Source organism: Panulirus ornatus, chromosome 70 (assembly GCF_036320965.1).
Source record: "Panulirus ornatus isolate Po-2019 chromosome 70, ASM3632096v1, whole genome shotgun sequence".
NCBI classification, from domain to species: domain Eukaryota; kingdom Metazoa; phylum Arthropoda; class Malacostraca; order Decapoda; family Palinuridae; genus Panulirus; species Panulirus ornatus.
This window is the reverse complement of record NC_092293.1, coordinates 172,127-193,301: the sequence shown is the minus strand read 5'-3', so window position 1 is coordinate 193,301 and position 21,175 is coordinate 172,127. Positions and strand designations below refer to the sequence as shown.

The window sequence follows — 21,175 nt, the reverse complement described above, 5'->3', positions numbered from 1 at the left end:
GGAATCAAACATCATCATGAACAAAAGCATGGAACGAGACTAACGAGGGAGATTATAATGAATAACATCAAAATCATTACTAGTTGTAGTGATCGCAGGAGACTACAGAGATTAGAAGCCATTCACATAAGAGAGGAAGCCCCTGTCATCAACATCCAGACAAACATGACCACAGCCTTATAGCTCTATGATGGCCCGCCAATGGGACGTAGAGCTGATAATGCCTTGTCAAATTCCCGATTGCTCAGATGTGATTAATTACTGTGTTGTTACAAACATTCCATTATACAAAGGAATGTAAAGGTATCCATACAGCAGTGGACCACTGGGTCACTTCGAGGCTGATGGTGATAGTGGAAGATATCAGGAACTCACACATTAGTGTAGTGGAAGATATCAGGAACTCACACATTAGTGTAGTGGCAGATATCAGGAACTCACACATTAGTGTAGTGGAAGATATCAGGAACTCACACATTAGTGTAGTGGCAGATATCAGGAACTCACACATTAGTGTAGTGGAAGATATCAGGAACTCACACATTAGTGTAGTGGAAGATATCAGGAACTCACACATTAGTGTAGTGGAAGATATCAGGAACTCACACATTAGTGTAGTGGAAGATATCAGGAACTCACACATTAGTGTAGTGGAAGATATCAGGAACTCACACATTAGTGTAGTGGAAGATATCAGGAACTCACACATTAGTGTAGTGGAAGACATACAGATAATCTAAAGATAAACCTGTATATTGTCAGTGTGACTAATGATGAGTCGCAAATAATGTTAGTCTTGAACTTGAAGGTAAATATTTATCAAGTTTATTGTGAAACGTATTTATAATGCTGCTTCCAACCACTCTAACTGGTACATTATTCCATGTTAACAATCATATTGAAGATAAAATACTTCACCTCATCTGAGGTCAAACGTTTGCCCACCATCATTACGACGAGTGACACCAGACGTGACCTCATTAGTAGATAGATATCTATACCTCATAGTGATTTTTGTTGGTAATACAGACAGTTAGTTTCGCTCTATTTCCAATGAACGTAACTTTAAAGTAAAGTACACACGGTAAAAAAGTATCTTCCCGGATGTGTCCGATGAATTTAGAAATGATCAATACGACTCGTGTTGTCTGGGTAGGGTTGGTGAGTGTGAATGTGGACATGTTTCCTCATAATTATGGCAACTCATCTTTATTCTTAATTCCATCGAAATATGAAATCAATATACAATTCAATATTACAATTTGTCCCAGCATTGGCACGGGGTCTTATCATATGATCATGATGAAATTGGTTCATAGTTAGACCTGCCAAGTCTCCTCAAATATGGAATGTTTCTAATTGTTGGATTCACCAGGTCTCCATATGAGTGGTCTGTACCATGACAGGTCGCTAGGTCTATGCTTGATACGGGCCCTCACCTCAACCCGGCTCTTTATCTGATCTTGACTAACAGGTAGTTTGTTGTTAGGGAGGCTGGCTGCCTGGCTGGCACAGGGCTTTACAATATGACGGATCTCTTTGTACCAGGTAAACATACATGTGTATTATTGGAGTGATCAGAATATCTCCTTTATGACCAAACAATTTAATGGTAGTATTTCGTATAGAGTCAATGTAATGTTGGTATATTTGAAAACATATGAACAGTCATAAAGCCTGAATCCATAGTATATGTCAAACATTAAAGTTATATACATGTTGACTTTTATCATTACCAGTACAACATTGGTGAACTAATGGTCTTCAACCGGCGGTATGCACAACCTCAACAATCAGGAGTTGTTCATTATTTCTGTTATAAAGACTCAGGTACGTCATCCAAGGTAATGATTACTATCTTCTTTACAAGGATCACTTAAACTTGGAATAAAATGATGATAAATTAAGAACCATATGTATATATATAAACATGGAGATATATGTATCTACTTGAGTCAGACGAATGTGTTATATACTTAAGAATGTGACTGACAACTTAAAGAATAAGGTACAAACATTATAGTTGATGTGATAAATGATTTATAATAAATATGTAGTGTGTTGCATCAAAATGGTTCTTAAGAACGAAGGCCTTTTAGCCAGTAAAGATGATAAGAAATTGAAAAAAGGTGTTAAAAGCATCATAATTATAAGCCCCAGAATATATTATCCTCTGGATATCTAAAATAAAATCCAACGCAAAATAACTAGGTTAGGACAGGATTCATTCAGCATTTAAGAAAATATGTACTTTGACTCTCCTTATCTCCTATCATCATTTCTTATGTTTACTTCCAACAAATGTCTCGTATATCATATAAAGATTCGTTATAGGTATTAGGTAAATATCGTCCAGCGACGCGTTGTATAACTCTCTGTTGTCAAAGTTCACCGGTGGAGTAGATCATATATTACAAAGTTGTGTCTCTCCACACAGATGTTACACGTCCCAGGTTAAGATATTTCCTTGATATGGCGTTTATCTAACATAGATATGTCTTCTATAAAGATCTGTAAACACGTTCTCCTGCGGGTCGATACCTAACGCTTTCGTATTAATCATTTGTAACTGACAAAGGATTACAAAGTTGTGTCACTTCCCACACTTTGTTTCATTAATCATTCTAACTATATTTGTTTCATCATTGATTTCATCCTTACAATAAATATTTATGTTTGTAATTTTCTGTATCATATCATTAGTCAGTTGAAGTGCACAATACGCTTGTCAACCTGGCCAGTCTACTGTTTTGGTCATGAGATATTATTCACAAGGTGTAACAGGACTCCATCCGTCAGCTGTGTCACCACCAGTGACAAGTCATCCTTAGCAAGGCTGTGTCATCCTCAAAGGACGGAGAGAAATAGTACAGTCTCGTCGAAGAACCTTCTTGCTCAAGGGTGTCCATCATCCCCTGCTCCTGTGTAGAGTGCAGCAGCCACAAAGGTGTAGGAGCGCCATCAAAGGTGTGCTGGTGATGTGTGGTAATAATAATAATACTGTTCACACCATCATCAACAACCATTTCTCAGGTTTTTCTATCCTACTTGTCGTCACTGATGATTTTCTTGGATGTACATCCTTCTGTATTAGGTTGTTCCATCTGTTCACACAATAATACGTGGAAAGGATTGTTAGCTGACTTAAAAGTAAAATATATAAAGGATTCATTACCGACTCACCTTCCATATGTCGCTGTACGTTTGAATGCACCATTCGTCGTACGAACAGGGTGAGAGCGTGTCTGGTCTCAGAATCATCTTGAACCCCTGGGAAAACTGTTCAAGATGATTCGATTGATGATTATAACATGACCTTTACCGCAGGTATGACCCTTGCAATCAACAGGGGTGAAAACCTTACTTATATGGGCCAAATATTTAGTGAGCGTGTGTATGACCTTACAAATATCTTCAACACATGAAGGTGTTCAAGTATTTTTGGTCGGGGATCATGACTAACTTGTTGACTTTATTAACCCTGGCAGTCGATGAGCCACAAGCCCAAATAACCAACCAACCTGGCGATTATTTTAGATGTCTTGCTTCACTGACAATGTAGCACCTGGGTTGAGGCCAAGGACTTGTTACCCTCCTCCTTTCAGTCTGTTTTTCTATCTCTTCCTCACAACACTCCCGAGAACCCTCCAGCAAACTCCACCACACTCCCCTTCCTGCCAAACCCTTCCCTCTACGTCGTCAGTAATCAAGACAGACATTCATAGCTTCATATGCAGCTACCTGCTGGACCTGGACCATCATTTTATGTTGAACTTATGGTTCACATTCTGGCTTCATGACCTTTAGGTGATAGCCCTTAAATCCAACAACATATATACATCCTGTTATACAACTGATGTTACTGTCTGACGTATGTATGGTGCGGCTTGATGACCTTACCTGCTGATGGTCAAACATGTTATCATGTTGCAAATATCGTGATTTGTATGTTTTGTTGTGTGGCACAGATTCTGGTGTAGATATCTTTAATAACCTTTACCAGTTACTATCCAGTATAGTGAACGATAGACAGACTTACGTGTTACAGACTCCGTATGATAAACACCTGACGAATCTCTACACAAACATTTATCTGTTGGGTAAGATCAGAGAACGAGTCGTCCAGTGGCAGAACATAAACCTACAACATGTAACAACAACAACAACAACAACAACAACAACAAGAACAACAACAAACAACTGTTATGTGAAGATCTAGTTATTCAAAGTGAGATGATCACAAGGAAGTTAGGGATATAGAAGAGTAGGAGTGAGGTATAAGCTGGAGGCGGACCCAGCCACCGTGGCTGGTGCTATATAGAGCAGTGAGGGATAACACCATATCTTAACCCCTGGTGATGTGTGAGCTTATAAACACTGGTGGTATTTATGGCGGCCACCAACCAGGAAGTAATGTTCACCAGGTATTGCTCTGCTCTACACTGATCCAACAACTACAAGGATAATGTTGTTATAACCTTCTTGATCATGCTGGTTATAGAAGTATTATAGATACATGTTGGTGACACAAGGATAATGTTGTTATAACCTTCTTGATCATGCTGGTTATAGAAGTATTATAGATACATGTTGGTGACACAAGGATAATGTTGTTATAACCTTCTTGATCATGCTGGTTATAGAAGTATTATAGATACATGTTGGTGACACAAGGATAATGTTGTTATAACCTTCTTGATCATGCTGGTTATAGAAGTATTATAGATACATGTTGGTGACACAAGGATAATGTTGTTATAACCTTCTTGATCATGCTGGTTATAGAAGTATTATAGATACATGTTGGTGACACAAGGATAATGTTGTTATAACCTTCTTGATCATGCTGGTTATAGAAGTATTATAGATACATGTTGGTGACACAAGGATAATGTTGTTATAACCTTCATGATCGTGGTGGTTATAGAAGTATTATAGATACATGTTGGTGACACAAGACATTATAATGATGGTTTCCTCTGGTGTCCACAAGTCATCAACTACATACATAACATCAGTCGTAACAACACTATGTATGTAGTCGTGATTACCGTAACATGTAAGATATCCGTCTGAAGAAAATACTAGATAATATTATAGGTTATGTGTGTGTGTGTGTGTGTGTGTGTGTGTGTGTGTGAGCGCACATAGGAGTGAAAACATATTTTACACTTACAAGGTTAAGAGACGGGGCAACACGAGTGTACAAATCCTTCCTCAAAAGACTCACGTGATAATGATTAAAGTAGTCCACACACACACACACACACACACACACACACACACACACACACACACACACACAGAGCGGCGCCAGGCTGGAGGCGGGGCATCGTGACGTCACAGGCAAGTCCCTCCCCCCGCCAGATCCAAACATGTGTTGTGTCTGGTGATGGCGGTTCAAGATTTCCCACATTTATATTGATCTTTACATTATCATCCACTCCCAAAGTCACCTGGCATTCTTGTGTTTCAACAACAGACGTGATATATGCAACACCAGGCAAACATTGTACCATTATCTGATAGGTTAATTGGTGCACAATCAAGAACCAGTGAATTTCATCGCCGCCATAAGTAAGTAAGGAAGGTGACTTTAATGATGATAAATACGACCTGGTATGGCTGTGTCTACACACTACCGCCATCTGGTCAACATGGTACATACCAACATTTAAACTGTGACATTCAACCACAAGGTTTAAAGTCGCTCATGAAAACGCGAACTTAAAATCTATCCATTTAAATCTACCATTCATCAATCAACATTTAAACACCGTCATTTGAACGTAAACCTTCCAGCTACGTTATTTTACCAGAGTCCTTTAAAATACGTTATATAAACACAACACTTAAATGTACGTTAAGCTTGTGCAAACCATCATTGAAACTCAAACTTTTGAATTAGAATTGTAATGAAAATGCGAACTTTTAACTCTGTCAAATTACAGCTATTGTACAAAATGATTTACTTAATTGACAAATTTTAATGTCAGTTAATTTAACGATATCCTTTGTGGTTCATCTTTGAAACACAAACCTTTAAACTTTGTCTCTAGAACTGAACACAACCATTAAGTTTCATAACTGGAATGGAAATTTGGATAATCTATCAAAATTCGTCATATAACGCGAACTTTTAAATCCTTCCATTCAGTTGGGCCGTTACTTGCCTGGCTGCCATTCATAATATGTCCTTTTATATTGTATGTTGACTACGCTCTCATTCATTCGTCATTTGGATCGTCTCACTGATATTCCATTCATAAACTTCATTCCTAAAGCTTATTTTTGACCACCATGTTGTTTCCTTAAGGTTTATAATTCTTTGTGTATTTAATAATAGAAGATTCAATGATATTTCTCGTGGTACTGGAATTAGAGTTAATAATGCCATCTCAGTTATTAACTCTAACTCCAGCACCACGAGAAATATCATTGAATCATCTATTTCTGAATACACAAAGAATTATAATCTTAATATTAGTGATGGTCTATACAAATTGGATAACTTTAATGTTGATAAAATTTGTAAACAATTCACCTTCTTGTCCACATAATAAGTTTATGGCGCCCTAGCTACGTCTCTTCGTCGTATATCAATTGAGTGTTATATTTCTCTCTTGTGTCTCCCTTGATGATGTGAGTATTGCACGAAAGTGCACTTGGGAACTTATCGTGTTTATTTTCCTAGTGGACTCATAAGAATATACTTGATCACGTGCAAAATCGTGATCCTTTCCAATACATATATATATATATATATATATATATATATATATATATATATATATATATATATATATATATATATATATATATATATATATATATATAAATATATATTAAATATATATATAAGTATATATCAAATATATATTAAATTTTTTTTTTTTTTTTTTCATACTTTGTCGCTGTCTCCCGCGTTTGCGAGGTAGCGCAAGGAAACAGACGAAAGAAATGGCCCCACCCCCCCCCCCCATACACATGTACATACGTCCACACACGCAAATATACATACCTACACAGCCTTCCATGGTTTACCCCAGACGCTTCACATGCCTTGATTCAATCCACTGACAGCACGTCAACCCCTGTATACCACATCGCTCCAATTCACTCTATTCCTTGCCCTCCTTTCACCCTCCTGCATGTTCAGGCCCCGATCACACAAAATCTTTTTCACTCCATCTTTCCACCTCCAATTTGGTCTCCCTCTTCTCCTCGTTCCCTCCACCTCCGACACATATATCCTCTTGGTCAATCTTTCCTTACTCATTCTCTCCATGTGCCCAAACCATTTCAAAACACCCTCTTCTGCTCTCTCAACCACGCTCTTTTTATTTCCACACATCTCTCTTACCCTTACGTTACTTACTCGATCAAACCACCTCACACCACACATTGTCCTCAAACATCTCATTTCCAGCACATCCATCCTCCTGCGCACATCTCTATCCATAGCCCACGCCTCGCAACCATACAACATTGTTGGAACCACTATTCCTTCAAACATACCCATTTTTGCTTTCCGAGATAATGTTCTCGACTTCCACACATTTTTCAAGGCTCCCAAAATTTTCGCCCCCTCCCCCACCCTATGATCCACTTCCGCTTCCATGGTTCCATCCGCTGACAGATCCACTCCCAGATATCTAAAACACTTCACTTCCTCCAGTTTTTCTCCATTCAAACTCACCTCCCAATTGACTTGACCCTCACCCCTACTGTACCTAATAACCTTGCTCTTATTCACATTTACTCTTAACTTTCTTCTTCCACACACTTTACCAAACTCAGTCACCAGCTTCTGCAGTTTCTCACATGAATCAGCCACCAGCGCTGTATCATCAGCGAACAACAACTGACTCACTTCCCAAGCTCTCTCATCCCCAACAGACTTCATACTTGCCCCTCTTTCCAGGACTCTTGCATTTACCTCCCTAACAACCCCATCCATAAACAAATTAAACAACCATGGAGACATCACACACCCCTGCCGCAAACCTACATTCACTGAGAACCAATCACTTTCCTCTCTTCCTACACGTACACATGCCTTACATCCTCGATAAAAACTTTTCACTGCTTCTAACAACTTTCCTCCCACACCATATATTCTTAATACCTTCCACAGAGCATCTCTATCAACTCTATCATATGCCTTCTCCAGATCCATAAATGCTACATACAAATCCATTTGCTTTTCTAAGTATTTCTCACATACATTCTTCAAAGCAAACACCTGATCCACACATCCTCTACCACTTCTGAAACCGCACTGCTCTTCCCCAATCTGATGCTCTGTACATGCCTTCACCCTCTCAATCAATACCCTCCCATATAATTTACCAGGAATACTCAACAAACTTATACCTCTGTAATTTGAGCACTCACTCTTATCCCCTTTGCCTTTGTAAAATGGCACTATGTACGCATTCCGCCAATCCTCAGGCACCTCACCATGAGTCATACATACATTAAATAACCTTACCAACCAGTCAACAATACAGTCACCCCCCTTTTTAATAAATTCCACTGCAATACCATCCAAACCTGCTGCCTTGCCGGCTTTCATCTTCCGCAAAGCTTTTACTACCTCTTCTCTGTTTACCAAATCATTTTCCCTAACCCTCTCACTTTGCACACCACCTCGACCAAAACACCCTATATCTGCCACTCTGTCATCAGACACATTCAACAAACCTTCAAAATACTCATTCCATCTCCTTCTCACATCACCGCTACTTGTTATCACCTCCCCATTTACGCCCTTCACTGAAGTTCCCATTTGCTCCCTTGTCTTACGCACCCTATTTACCTCCTTCCAGAACATCTTTTTATTCTCCCTAAAATTTACTGAGAGTCTCTCACCCCAACTCTCATTTGCCCTTTTTTTCACCTCTTGCACCTTTCTCTTGACCTCCTGTCTCTTTCTTTTATACTTCTCCCACTCAATTGCATTTTTTCCCTGCACAAATCGTCCAAATGCCTCTCTCTTCTCTTTCACTAATACTCTTACTTCTTCATCCCACCACTCACTACCCTTTCTAAACAGCCCACCTCCCACTCTTCTCATGCCACAAGCATCTTTTGCGCAATCCATCACTGATTCCCTAAATACATCCCATTCCTCCCCCACTCCCCTTACTTCCATTGTTCTCACCTTTTTCCATTCTGTACACAGTCTCTCCTGGTACTTCCCCACACAGGTCTCCTTCCCAAGCTCACTCACTCTCACCACCTTCTTCACCCCAACATTCACTCCTCTTTTCTGAAAACCCATACTAATTTTCACCTTAGCCTCCACAAGATAATGATCAGACATCCCTCCAGTTGCACCTCTCAGCACATTAACATCCAAAAGTCTCTCTTTCGCACGCCTGTCAATTAACACGTAATCCAATAACGCTCTCTGGCCATCTCTCCTACTTACATAAGTATACTTATGTATATCTCGCTTTTTAAACCAGGTATTCCCAATCATCAGTCCTTTTTCTTTTTTCTTTCATACTATTCGCCTTTTCCCGCGTCAGCGAGGTAGCGTTAAGAACAGAGGACTGGGCCTCTGAGGAAACATCCTCACCCGGCCCCCTTCTCTGTTTCTTCCATTGGAATATTAAAAAAAAAAAAAACGAGAGGGGAGGACTTCCAGCCCCCCGCTCCCTTCTCTTTTAGCTCGCCTTCTACGACACGCAGGGAATACGTGGGAAATATTCTTTCTCCCCTATCCCCAGGGATAATATATATATATATATATATATATATATATATATATATATATATATATATATATATATATATATATATATATATATATATATATATATATATATATATATATATATATATATACATATCCTTCAGTACGTTTTCTTTCGATAATGAGGAACAGAAGAATAAGCCAAACAAATATATTTCGTCAAAGACATCTCTCTTTTCTAAACGCTGCCTCGCAAAGATTTTCATTAATTCAAATTGAAGAAACAGACGAATTTTCTATTGTCTGGTTAGCTCAGTGGTAGAGCGTGAGTCTTACACACTCAAGGTCGTGGGTTCGAGACCCACACCAGACATAATTTTGGTCTTTTTCTTGTTTCATTTTGTCCGCATCACATGTGTGCAACATTCAGTATGTTCGTCCAACGTTATAGTGAAGATCTTCACAATAAATTGGGGTTTTCGACCTTATCTGAAAGGGTCAGGTCCACCAAGACGTCCTTGAAATCTTCCAGAAGCTTCTGGCGATCCTCCTCCAACTGCTGGGCACATCAGAGTTAACATGGGCCGGACATCGGTTGTGGAACGACTTAATCTGCTTCCGGTAGTTAGCAGGGATGATAATGAGGGCTCTGACCTTATACCAGGTCAGCTTGGTTCTAGTCGATTGCACAGTTCCAGTCTATTGCTTAGTTCCAGTCTATTGCAACGACAATAAAAAATTAAAACTCATTTCTTCGTGGAAAATTAAGAGGAAAACACGACAGCAACATGGAGATTTACCCTGTGGTTATTTTGCCGGCTAGTCGGCAACGGTCGGTCAAACAGTATTTTGCCGTGGTAATCTCAGTGCTTCATATAATACTATGTCACAAAATACGTTCTTGGGGGCGTAGCTCAGTGGTAGAGCACTCGCTTGGCATGCGAGAGGTCCCGGGTTCAAACCCCGGCGCTTCCATTTTTTTGTTTGGGAAATTCATTGTTTTCAGTCTTGTATATATATATATATATATATATATATATATATATATATATATATATCGTCCGATCAGGGAAGTTAAGCAACGTTGGGTCTGGTTAGTACTTGGATGGGTGACCGTCTGGGAACACCAGATGCTGTTATCCCTGGGGATAGGGAAGAAAGTATACTTGCCACGTATTCCCTGCGTGTCCTACAAGGCGACTAAAAGGGGAGGGAGCAGAAGGCCGGAATTCCTTTACTCTCATTTTCAATTTTACAAAAGACGGAACAGAGAAGACATAAAGATATTGTAAAGATGTAATTAATATAAGATATAAGAATGAATGGAAGATACGGATGTAGCTGAAACAAGGAGTAATGAAGATTAAGGGGCAATGAAAATTATTCTGTGGTGAAGATGAATGTATATGTTAAATTTTGTATTGAACATCAAGAAGTAATGATAATGATGAGAGTGTAGTGACGATGAGGGTTTAGTTAGGGAGTGGCGACAATTGCCTTTACAATGATAATAAGGAGGTAACACAATGAGGAACACAAACTTTCCAAAGCTACGTTCAAGTCAGACTTTGAACTAAGTTCGGTAAACAGAAGGATGATGTTAAGATGAGAGTGTAGTGAAGAAGAGCATAGTGATGATAAGGATATTGTCAAGATAGGTTGTAGTGAAGAAAAGAATGTAGTGAAGATACGAATGTAGTAGAGATAAGAGTTATTAAAGAGTAAAGTTTATTCAAAATGATTATGTAGTGAAGATAAGAACTTCTTTTAGTGAACATCAGGGAGTGCAATGATGATGGTATGGTAGAAATAACGGTGTAGTGCAGAAGAGGGTATCGTGAAGATATAATTAAGTGAAAATAAGCTAGTAGTGAAGATACACCTTAATGAATATGAGGTTGTAGTGAACTTAACCTTATTGACCTGATCACCCAAAGCCTCCAAACTACGTTCAAGGGCAGATGCAAAGGCAACCGAAAAGGCTTTCTCTGTGTATTGTTAGTGGTGGTGGTGGTGTGTAGGTGTGTGTAATCATGTATTTGCACTGTATTAGGAGGGAGTTTTACACTCGTGGGCCCCGTGTAAGCCTAGCGGTAACGCTCCCGCCTGTTGCACAGGGGTCCCGGGTTCAATCCTGGCTGTTCGAGGTTTGTATGTTCTATGAAAGTGCGCGTTCATATCCTCTTAGTTCGAATATATGTATATATATATATATATATATATATATATATATATATATATATATATATATATATATATATATATATATATATATATATATATATATATATTCCTATGAGTCCACGAAGAAAATGAAACAAGATAAGTTCCCAAGTGAACTTACGTGTAATAATGGCAAGCAAGTAAGAATGATACAGTATGAAAGACAAGAACAGTGGGCAGGTGTTATGTATTCTGTGTCCTTGATAACCATTTGATGTGACTCATTCAGATAAGGTCCAAAACGCCAGTAGTGAAGATGTACAAAGGATAATAGAACGATGTACGTACGTACGTACGTAGTGTGAGTATCTTGACTGATAGAAAGTATTGAAAGCGGCAGGAAGTAGTGAGATATTGTATTGTGTTTCGTACGAGACTGGCGGGCGACTCCGTCCTTCGTGCTGTGCCACACACAGTCTGGTGATTGTCGGGATGTGTAGCCATAATGTTTGATCTTATGACCATTAGTGATACATCATGTGATGTTTACTATCACAACATCGGCTTCTTCCTCCTCCTCCAGGAGAGTGGCGATCAGGTGGCGGTTATTGTGGTAGCCCGGCACGTGCAACTGTAAGATTTCAAGCAACATTGTGAAAATGGGACACATTATAAAGACTTCCATAATTTCTCTAATTCTTCCCCAAATTCATGTGGACCTGCAACACTGAAAATGTTTAAATACCGCTGGTGTAGAGGGAGGGAGAGGGAGGCCTGGGATGAGAGTGAGGCTTTGTAGGAGAGAAAGTCTCGGGATGAGAGAGGCTGAACACAAGATGTGTGGCCGGAGAGTGAGGCTTTGAAGGAGAGAGAGGCTTAGGATGAGGGTTGGGTTGTACCAGAGAGAGAGGCTTGGGACGAGAGTCAGGCTGGACAGGAGAGAGAGGCTTGGGACGAGAGTCAGGCTGGACAGGAGAGAGAGGCTTGGGACGAGAGTCAGGCAGGACAGGAGAGAGAGGCTTGGGACGAGAGTCAGGCAGGACAGGAGAGAGAGGCTTGGGACGAGAGTCAGGCAGGACAGGAGAGAGAGGCTTGGGACGAGAGTCAGGCAGGACAGGAGAGAGAGGCTTGGGACGAGAGTAGAGAAGTGAACCTTCATAACTTATCCTTCAATATAAAAGGGTTGTCTTGCTCCACTCAGTTGGAATGGGAAAGTAGTTGAAAATAACAAGTTGATGAATTTAATGTTTTAGTGTGGCAAAACCTGAACTGATTTTAAGGTCAGACATGAAAGAAGATTAACATTTCAGAAGGTTGAAGGAAGATGAATATAAATGTCATTATTGATAGACTATTAGATTCATTAGAAGCCTCGATACATGAATGTTCTTGTTATTTTTATTAAGAATGAGGATGAATTAGTAATTAAGGCACACAGCGCTAATATCTTTGGTTACTGAGCCATTATGTTTTGCACTGGTGTTATATTAAAGAACTAGAGTATGAGTGAGGGAGTGAGATGTGGAGATTATATATCATTGTGAGTTATTACATAAAGTGATCGTGATGAACGTTACGAAGATCAGGCAAACTATGAGGCTCATTATTCCTACATCAAATATAATAATGTCAATCATTCCAGTAATCTTACCATAATTGACCTCTTCCATCTAGGCAGCCTCCCTGCCTTCCTCTTATCTTCTCCAGAACAAACCTGGTTCATTCTTGTGAGAGACGATAGTGTTTACTAAACTCTTCCTGTGACCAACATGTAAATGGTGTGACTGACCACCACACCTTACCTCACCTACTTCCTCCACCTGATCAATCTGCATCACTCCTTCCATTGCTCACTTCCATAATAGAATTAACGTTTCTACTACAAATGACAAGATTCACTTGGCCATGTTTGTTAACATCAGAGCAATAATCTTGAAGACCGACCATTCCTCACTATTGACCTTTAAGGCAGGAATCATTATTTTCCTCAAACTATCAATTGCTATTTATGTGAGGTCGGTCGACTGTGGCTCCGGAGGGGTAAGCGACAACACAAACTCTGGTGGAGTTCCAGTAATGATGTTACTGAGTCAGTCGGGCACACACCACTGTGGTACACCTGGTGATATCATGTTTGTCTTAACTAAGTCGATAAGTGGAAAACTGAGCAGCAGTTTACTTGCTTAGCTTGTGTACTTGTTCCTGGATTGTTGATGACCTTCACAATAACAGGTATAGGACTGGTCTTATATCTCTGTGTTCCAGCTGTGATTGGTACAAGTCGAGTGTACTGACGAACGGCGGTGCGGGGGGAGGAGGAGGAGAGAGAGAGAGAGAGAGAGAGAGAGAGAGAGAGAGAGAGAGAGAGAGAGAGAGAGAGAGAGAGAGAGAGAGAGAGAGAGAGAGAGGTCATTGTGCCGGGGGTGGGTCAGGGGGTTAGCTGGTGGTGGGGGGGAGGGGGTGGACGTGGTCAGCCAGATGAGCACATCTTGGTAGGTGGTGTGAGATGGACCCAGGAGGATTGTGTGTGTTGTGTTCTGTATTGTGTCCAGCTGGTGCCTGTGTGTGTGTGTGTGGCTCTAGTTAGTCAGGAGGACCTGGCTGGGGCGCGGCTCAGGTACAATAAATATGGTATAGACATTCCTGAGTTTGAACAGTGATGTCAGTCGGCGGTGAAGGTAGAGACAGTATGAGGAAGATTTGATGATAGAGTGAATGTGTTGAGAATGAAATGTCTGAGGACAACATGTGGTGTGAAGCGGGTTGATCCAGTAAGTAATGATAGGGTAAGAGAGATGTGTGATGATAAATAGAGCATGGTTGACAGAGCTGAAGAAGGTGTACTGAAATGGCTTAGACATTTGGAGAGAGTGAGTGAGGGGAGGTTAAAGGAGGATACATGTGTCAGAAGTGTAGGGGACAAGATTAGGGCAACCATATTGGAGATGGATGGAGGAAGTGAACAAGATTTTGAGTGATCAGGGCCTGAATATGTTCAAGGTCACGTGAGAGGCGTGTATAGGATAAAGTGAACTGGGGCGATGTGATTTACAGGGGACGACCTGCTATCAGTGAACTGAAGCAGGACATATGAATCAAATGGGGTAAACCACGGACAGGGTTGTAGGGCCTGGTTGTGGACTGTGGGCTGTGTTTTCGTTGCATTACATATGACAGGTAAGGAATGTATGTGAGGGTATGAAGCATTATCTTATGTTCCTGGTGCTATCTCGATACTGTGGACAACGGTGAACAGAACATCGTAGACACAGAGTTTGAAAGGCCATATTATGAATGGTAGCCAGGGAATGAATGGCCCAGCTAAATGGAAGCATTTAAAAGTTCGCGTTAAGTGATGGACTGCAATAGAATGTACAAACTTCCTTTCCAGTAACTGAACTAAAGCTTATGTTTATTTCCAGAGACGGAGTTTGATGGTTCATTATATAAAGACAGACTTCAAAGGATATCCTTGAATTAAGTGACTATAATTTTTATCAATTAAATGAGACATTTCCTAAAACAGCTGCAATTTGACGGAGTTTAAAAGTTCGCAGTTGTTTGAGAGAATTTTAAAGTTATTGACGGGATCAAAAGTTTGAGTTTCAATGACGCTTTGCACAAATTTTCGTTTAAATGACATACTTTCAAGGTTTGTCTTTATATGATGTAGTTTAAAAGTCTCTGATCAAATAACGCAGCTGAAATGATAACGCTCGAATACTAAATGTTCCTGAATAAATGACGGAGTTGAATGGATGGATTTTAAGTTCGCGTTTGTGGGAGTAATTTTCAAAGATTGTGTTTAAATGTCAGAGTTTAAATGATCATATGTACCAGGTTGACCAGATGGCGGTAGTGTGTAGACACAGCCATACCAGGTCGTATTTATCATCATTAAAGTCACCTTCCTTACTTACTTATGGCGGCGATGAAATTCACTGGTTCTTGATTGTGCACCAATTAACCTATCAGATAATGGTACAATGTTTGCCTGGTGTTGCATATATCACGTCTGTTGTTGAAACACAAGAATGCCAGGTGACTTTGGGAGTGGATGATAATGTAAAGATCAATATAAATGTGGGAAATCTTGAACCGCCATCACCAGACACAACACATGTTTGGATCTGGCGGGGGGAGGGACTTGCCTGTGACGTCACGATGCCCCGCCTCCAGCCTGGCGCCGCTCTGTGTGTGTGTGTGTGTGTGTGTGTAGTCCCTGGGTTCATGTTGGCCTCAGCCACCCACCGGCCGGTGGTCAGGTCAGTGGGCGGTGTGTGTGTGTGTGTGTGTGTGTGTGTGTGTGTGTAGCCCCTGGGTTCATGTTGGCCACACCCACCGGCCGGTGGTCAGGTCAGTGGGCGGTGTGTGTGTGTGTGTGTGTGTGTGTGTAGCCCCTGGGTTCATGTTGGCCACACCCACCGGCCGGTGGTCAGGTCAGTGGGTGGTGTGTGTGTGTGTGTGTGTGTGTGTGTGTGTGTAGCCCCTGGGTTCATGTTGGCCACACCCACCGGCCGGTGGTCAGGTCAGTGGGCGGTGTGTGTGTGTGTGTGTGTGTGTGTAGTCCCTGGGTTCATGTTGGCCACAGCCACCCACCGGCCAGCCGGGCGGTAGTTTATAACTAAGACTGGTAGTTTCACATGCCACTTGGAGTGTCCCTCACTACAGAACTTGAGCAGCTCTTATCCTGAGGTGGAGCAGTTGATCCTCTCCACCAGGCTGGTACACTTGGTCTGCACCAGGTGGCTCCCTCCTGGTCATCCTGAGTGGTTGGTTGCTGTGTGGGATTTAATGACCACTGACTTGTGAAGGTCATTAGGCCAGCCATCATTTTATCATCTGATAAAACATGAAGCAACGCCAAATATTACATGATCCACCTAAACTATTGAGAATGATGAAGTCTGATATTGTTACGTTACGTCATCCAATCTTGCCACTCACATGTTACAGTAATCACGACTACATACATAGTGTTGTTACGACTGATGTTATTGTATGTACTGTAGTAAAGTACTGTGGTTATGTGGACACCAGACGAGACCATCATTATGATATGTCACCAACATGTATCTATAATACTTCTATAACCAGCATGATCAAGAAGGTTATAACAACATTATCCTTGTGTCACCAACATGTATCTATAATACTTCTATAACCAGCATGATCAAGAAGGTTATAACAACATTATCCTTGTGTCACCAACATGTATCTATAATACTTCTATAACCAGCATGATCAAGAAGGTTATAACAACATTATCCTTGTAGTTGTTGGATCAGTGTAGAGCAGAGCAATACCTGGTGAACATTACTTCCTGGTTGGTGGCCGCCATAAATACCACCAGTGTTTATAAGCTCACACATCACCAGGGGTTAAGATATGGTGTTATCCCTCACTGCTCTATATAGCACCAGCCACGGTGGGTGGGTCCGCCTCCAGCTTATACCTCACTCCTACTCTTCTATATCCCTAACTTCCTTGTGATCATCTCACTTTGAATAACTAGATCTTCACATAACAGTTGTTTGTTGTTGTTGTTGTTGTTGTTGTTGTTGTTGTTGTTGTTGTTGTTGTTGTTATATGTTGTAGGTTTATGTTCTGCCACTGGACGACTCGTTCTCTGATCTTACCCAACAGATAAATGTTTGTGTCGAGATTCGTCAGGTGTTTATCATACGGAGTCTGTAACACGTAAGTCTGTCTATCGTTCACTATACTGGATAGTAACTGGTAAAGGTTATTAAAGATATCTACACCAGAATCTGTGCCACACAACAAAACATACAAATCACGATATTTGCAACATGATAACATGTTTGACCATCAGCAGGTAAGGTCATCAAGCCGCACCATACATACGTCAGACAGTAACATCAGTTGTATAACAGGATGTATATATGTTGTTGGATTTAAGGGCTATCACCTAAAGGTCATGAAGCCAGAATGTGAACCATAAGTTCAACATAAAATGATGGTCTAGGTCCAGCAGGTAGCTGCATATGAAGCTATGAATGTCTGTCTTGATTACTGACGACGTAGAGGGAAGGGTTTGGCAGGAAGGGGAGTGTGGTGGAGTTTGCTGGAGGGTTCTCGGGAGTGTTGTGAGGAAGAGATAGAAAAACAGACTGAAAGGAGGAGGGTAACAAGTCTTTGGGCTCAACCCAGGTGCTACATTGTCACTCAAGCAAGACATCTAAGATAATTGCCAGGTTGGTTGGTTATTTGGGCTTGTGGCTCATCGACTGCCAGGGTTAATAAAGTCAACAAGTTAGTAATTTTCCCCAATCAAAAATACTTGAACATTTTCACGTGTTGAAGATATTTGTAAGGTCATACACACGCTCACTACATATTTGGCCCATATAAGGTTTTCACCCCTGTTGATTGCAAGGGTCATACCTGCGGTAAAGGTCATGTTATAACCATCAATCGAATCATCTTGAACAGTTTTCCCAGGAGTTCAAGATGATTCTGAGACCAGACACGCTCTCACCCTGTTCGTAAGACGAATGGTGCATTCAAACGGACAGCGACATATGGAAGGTGAGTCGGTAATGAATCCTTTATATATTCTACTTTTAAGTCATCTAACAATCCTTTCAACGTATTATTGTGTGAACAGATGGAACAACCTAATATAGAAGGACGTACATCCAAGAAAATCATTAGTGACGACAAGTAGGATAGAAAAACCTGAGAAATGGTTGTTGATGATGGTGTGAACAGTATTATTATCATTACCACACATCACCAGCACACCTTTGATGGCGCTCCTACACCTTCGTGGCTGCTGCACTCTACACAGGACACCCTTGAGCAAGAAGGTTCTCCGACGAGACTGTACTATTTCTCTCCGTCCTTTGAGGATGACACAGCCTTGCTAAGGATGACTTGTCACTGGTGGTGACACAGCTGACGGATGGAGTCCTGTTACACCTTGTGAATAATATAACCAAAACAGTAGACTGGCCAGGTTGACAAGCGTATTGTGCACTTCAACTGACTAATGATATGATAAAGAAAATTACAAACATAAATATCTATTGTAAGGATGAAATCAATGATGAAACAAATATAGTTAGAATGATTAATGAAACACAGTGTGGGAAGTGACACAACTTTGTGATGCTTGGTCACTTACAAATGATTAATACGAAAGCGTTAGGTATCGACCCGCAGGAGAACGTGTTTTCAGATCTTTATAGAAGACATATCTATGTTAGATAAACGCCATATCAAGGAAATATCTTAACCTGGGACGTGTAACATCTGTGTGGATAGACACAGCTTTGTAATATATGATCTACTCCACCGGTGAACTTTGACAACAGAGAGTTATATTATCTATAACCTTTATTGACTTTTCCAAAGCTTATGACTTAGTCCCGAGGCAGAAGTTGTTTACAGTGTGCGGCATATTGTGTGTGGCGCGGTGATGTTAGCGGCGTTGAAGGCCATGTATCGTGTTACGGAGAGCCTGGTGGGTGGAGCTGTGGTAACAGCTACGCGTGGGGTTAGGCAGGGGTCACCTACATCTTGTTTATTGTTCATAATATTTGTCAATGAACTCATTCGCCTCATGAAAGAAAGATGTCAACCTGAGCAACTCAGAGAGTGGTTACATGTTATGGTTCTTATGGATGACACTGTGTTGTTATGAACTAGTAGACAGAATATGGTAAAAAAGTTAGAAATATTACAACAATTTTGTGAAGAGTTTGGCATGCTGATCAACTGCTCTAAAACTTAATTTTTTGTAATTAACGGCAATGAGAGAGATAAGGAGCCGTTTCAGACGAACGATTTAGTCGTAGAACACTGCGTGAACTGTGTTTACCTGGGGTCACTCTTCACCTGTGACGGCTCTGTGTCCTCGGCTGTACGGACTCACGCTAAAAGAAAATTGTCCCATATGTTAAAGTATGTATCATTCCTCAAGAAGAATAACGGCATCCCATTTATTGTTAAACGACGAGTTCTTGATACTGCCATGATGTCGTCCTTACTGTATGGATGCGAGTCTTGGGTAGGTGCTGATATCAAACCTGTTATTAAACTGTACAATTGGGCCATAAAACAACTACTGAGGGGTCAGGAAGACTACATCAAATTCGGTATGCTATGCGGAAGCTGGATATCCTTCACTCCCGGATTTGATTAAGTTTGAGCAGCACAAGTTTTTCAGCAGTATGTGGTCCCAAAGATCAGATATGCCAGATGATCCCCTAACACTTTCCATCCGTGTTATAACCAATACACACATGGGGAAACATATTCAAAATTTCATTGATAACCGCCCTCCTGACCTAACTTCCTTAATTAAAAATGTACATAACGCAATTGAAAATTCCACCTCCTCAAGGTGTATCATATATGAAGAGCTCAACCCAGGTTTGTCTATACATGACGTATACACTAAAAAAACATCTGATACCAGAGTCCAACCGCATTGCATTTACGCGCTGCCGTGTGAGCGGCCACAGTGTAAGTGTTGAAACAGGTCGCTGGAATAGAAGGGGACGTGGCCGCATACCTTTTGAAGAAGGTGTGTGTATTTGTGGTGGAGGTGTACAAACTGAGAGGCATATGACTGAAAATTGTTCTTTGACACAGAACATCAGACATATGTATAACTTCATAAGATTAGAGGACCCTTTTGCACCTGATTTTCCCCATGATACATGTTGTGAAATAATTTTTAAGATATTAGAAATGCATGATTAAATAACTTTAAGATAATATTCTGTGGACTACATTATCAACATTTAATGTGGATTTAGTGATAATTGTTACTTTAGATCTAACGTTTAATTGTATTTGTGTATACTTAATGTCAATCTTATCTTCTTGAGGTCAATGAACTATCTATCTATCTATCTATCTATCTATGTATATATATATATGTGTATGTGGGTGGGTTGGGCCATTCTTCCGTCTGCTTCCTTGCGCTACCTCGCTAACGCGGGAGACAGCGACAAAGTATAATAGAAATATGTATATATATATATATATATATATATATATATATATATATATATATATATATATATATATATATATATATATATATATATATATTCCTATGAGTCCACGGGGAAAATGAAACACGAAAAGTTTCGTGTTTCATTTTCCCCGTGGACTCATAGGAATATCTTGATCACGCGCAGAATTGTGATCCTTTCCAATATATATATATATATATATATATATATATATATATATATATATATATATATATATATATATATATATATATATATATATATATATATATATATATATATTGATTTATCAAAAAGG

At 40.2% G+C, this 21,175-nt stretch overlaps 1 non-coding gene across 1 annotated transcript; it reads left to right on the top strand.

Annotated features, from left to right (window-relative positions):
• The first annotated feature begins 10,004 nt into the window (after positions 1 to 10,004).
• Positions 10,005 to 10,076, top strand: TRNAV-UAC (transfer RNA valine (anticodon UAC)). The gene has a single exon. It is a non-coding gene; the product is annotated as a tRNA-Val (tRNA).
• Positions 10,077 to 21,175: the final 11,099 nt, after the last annotated feature.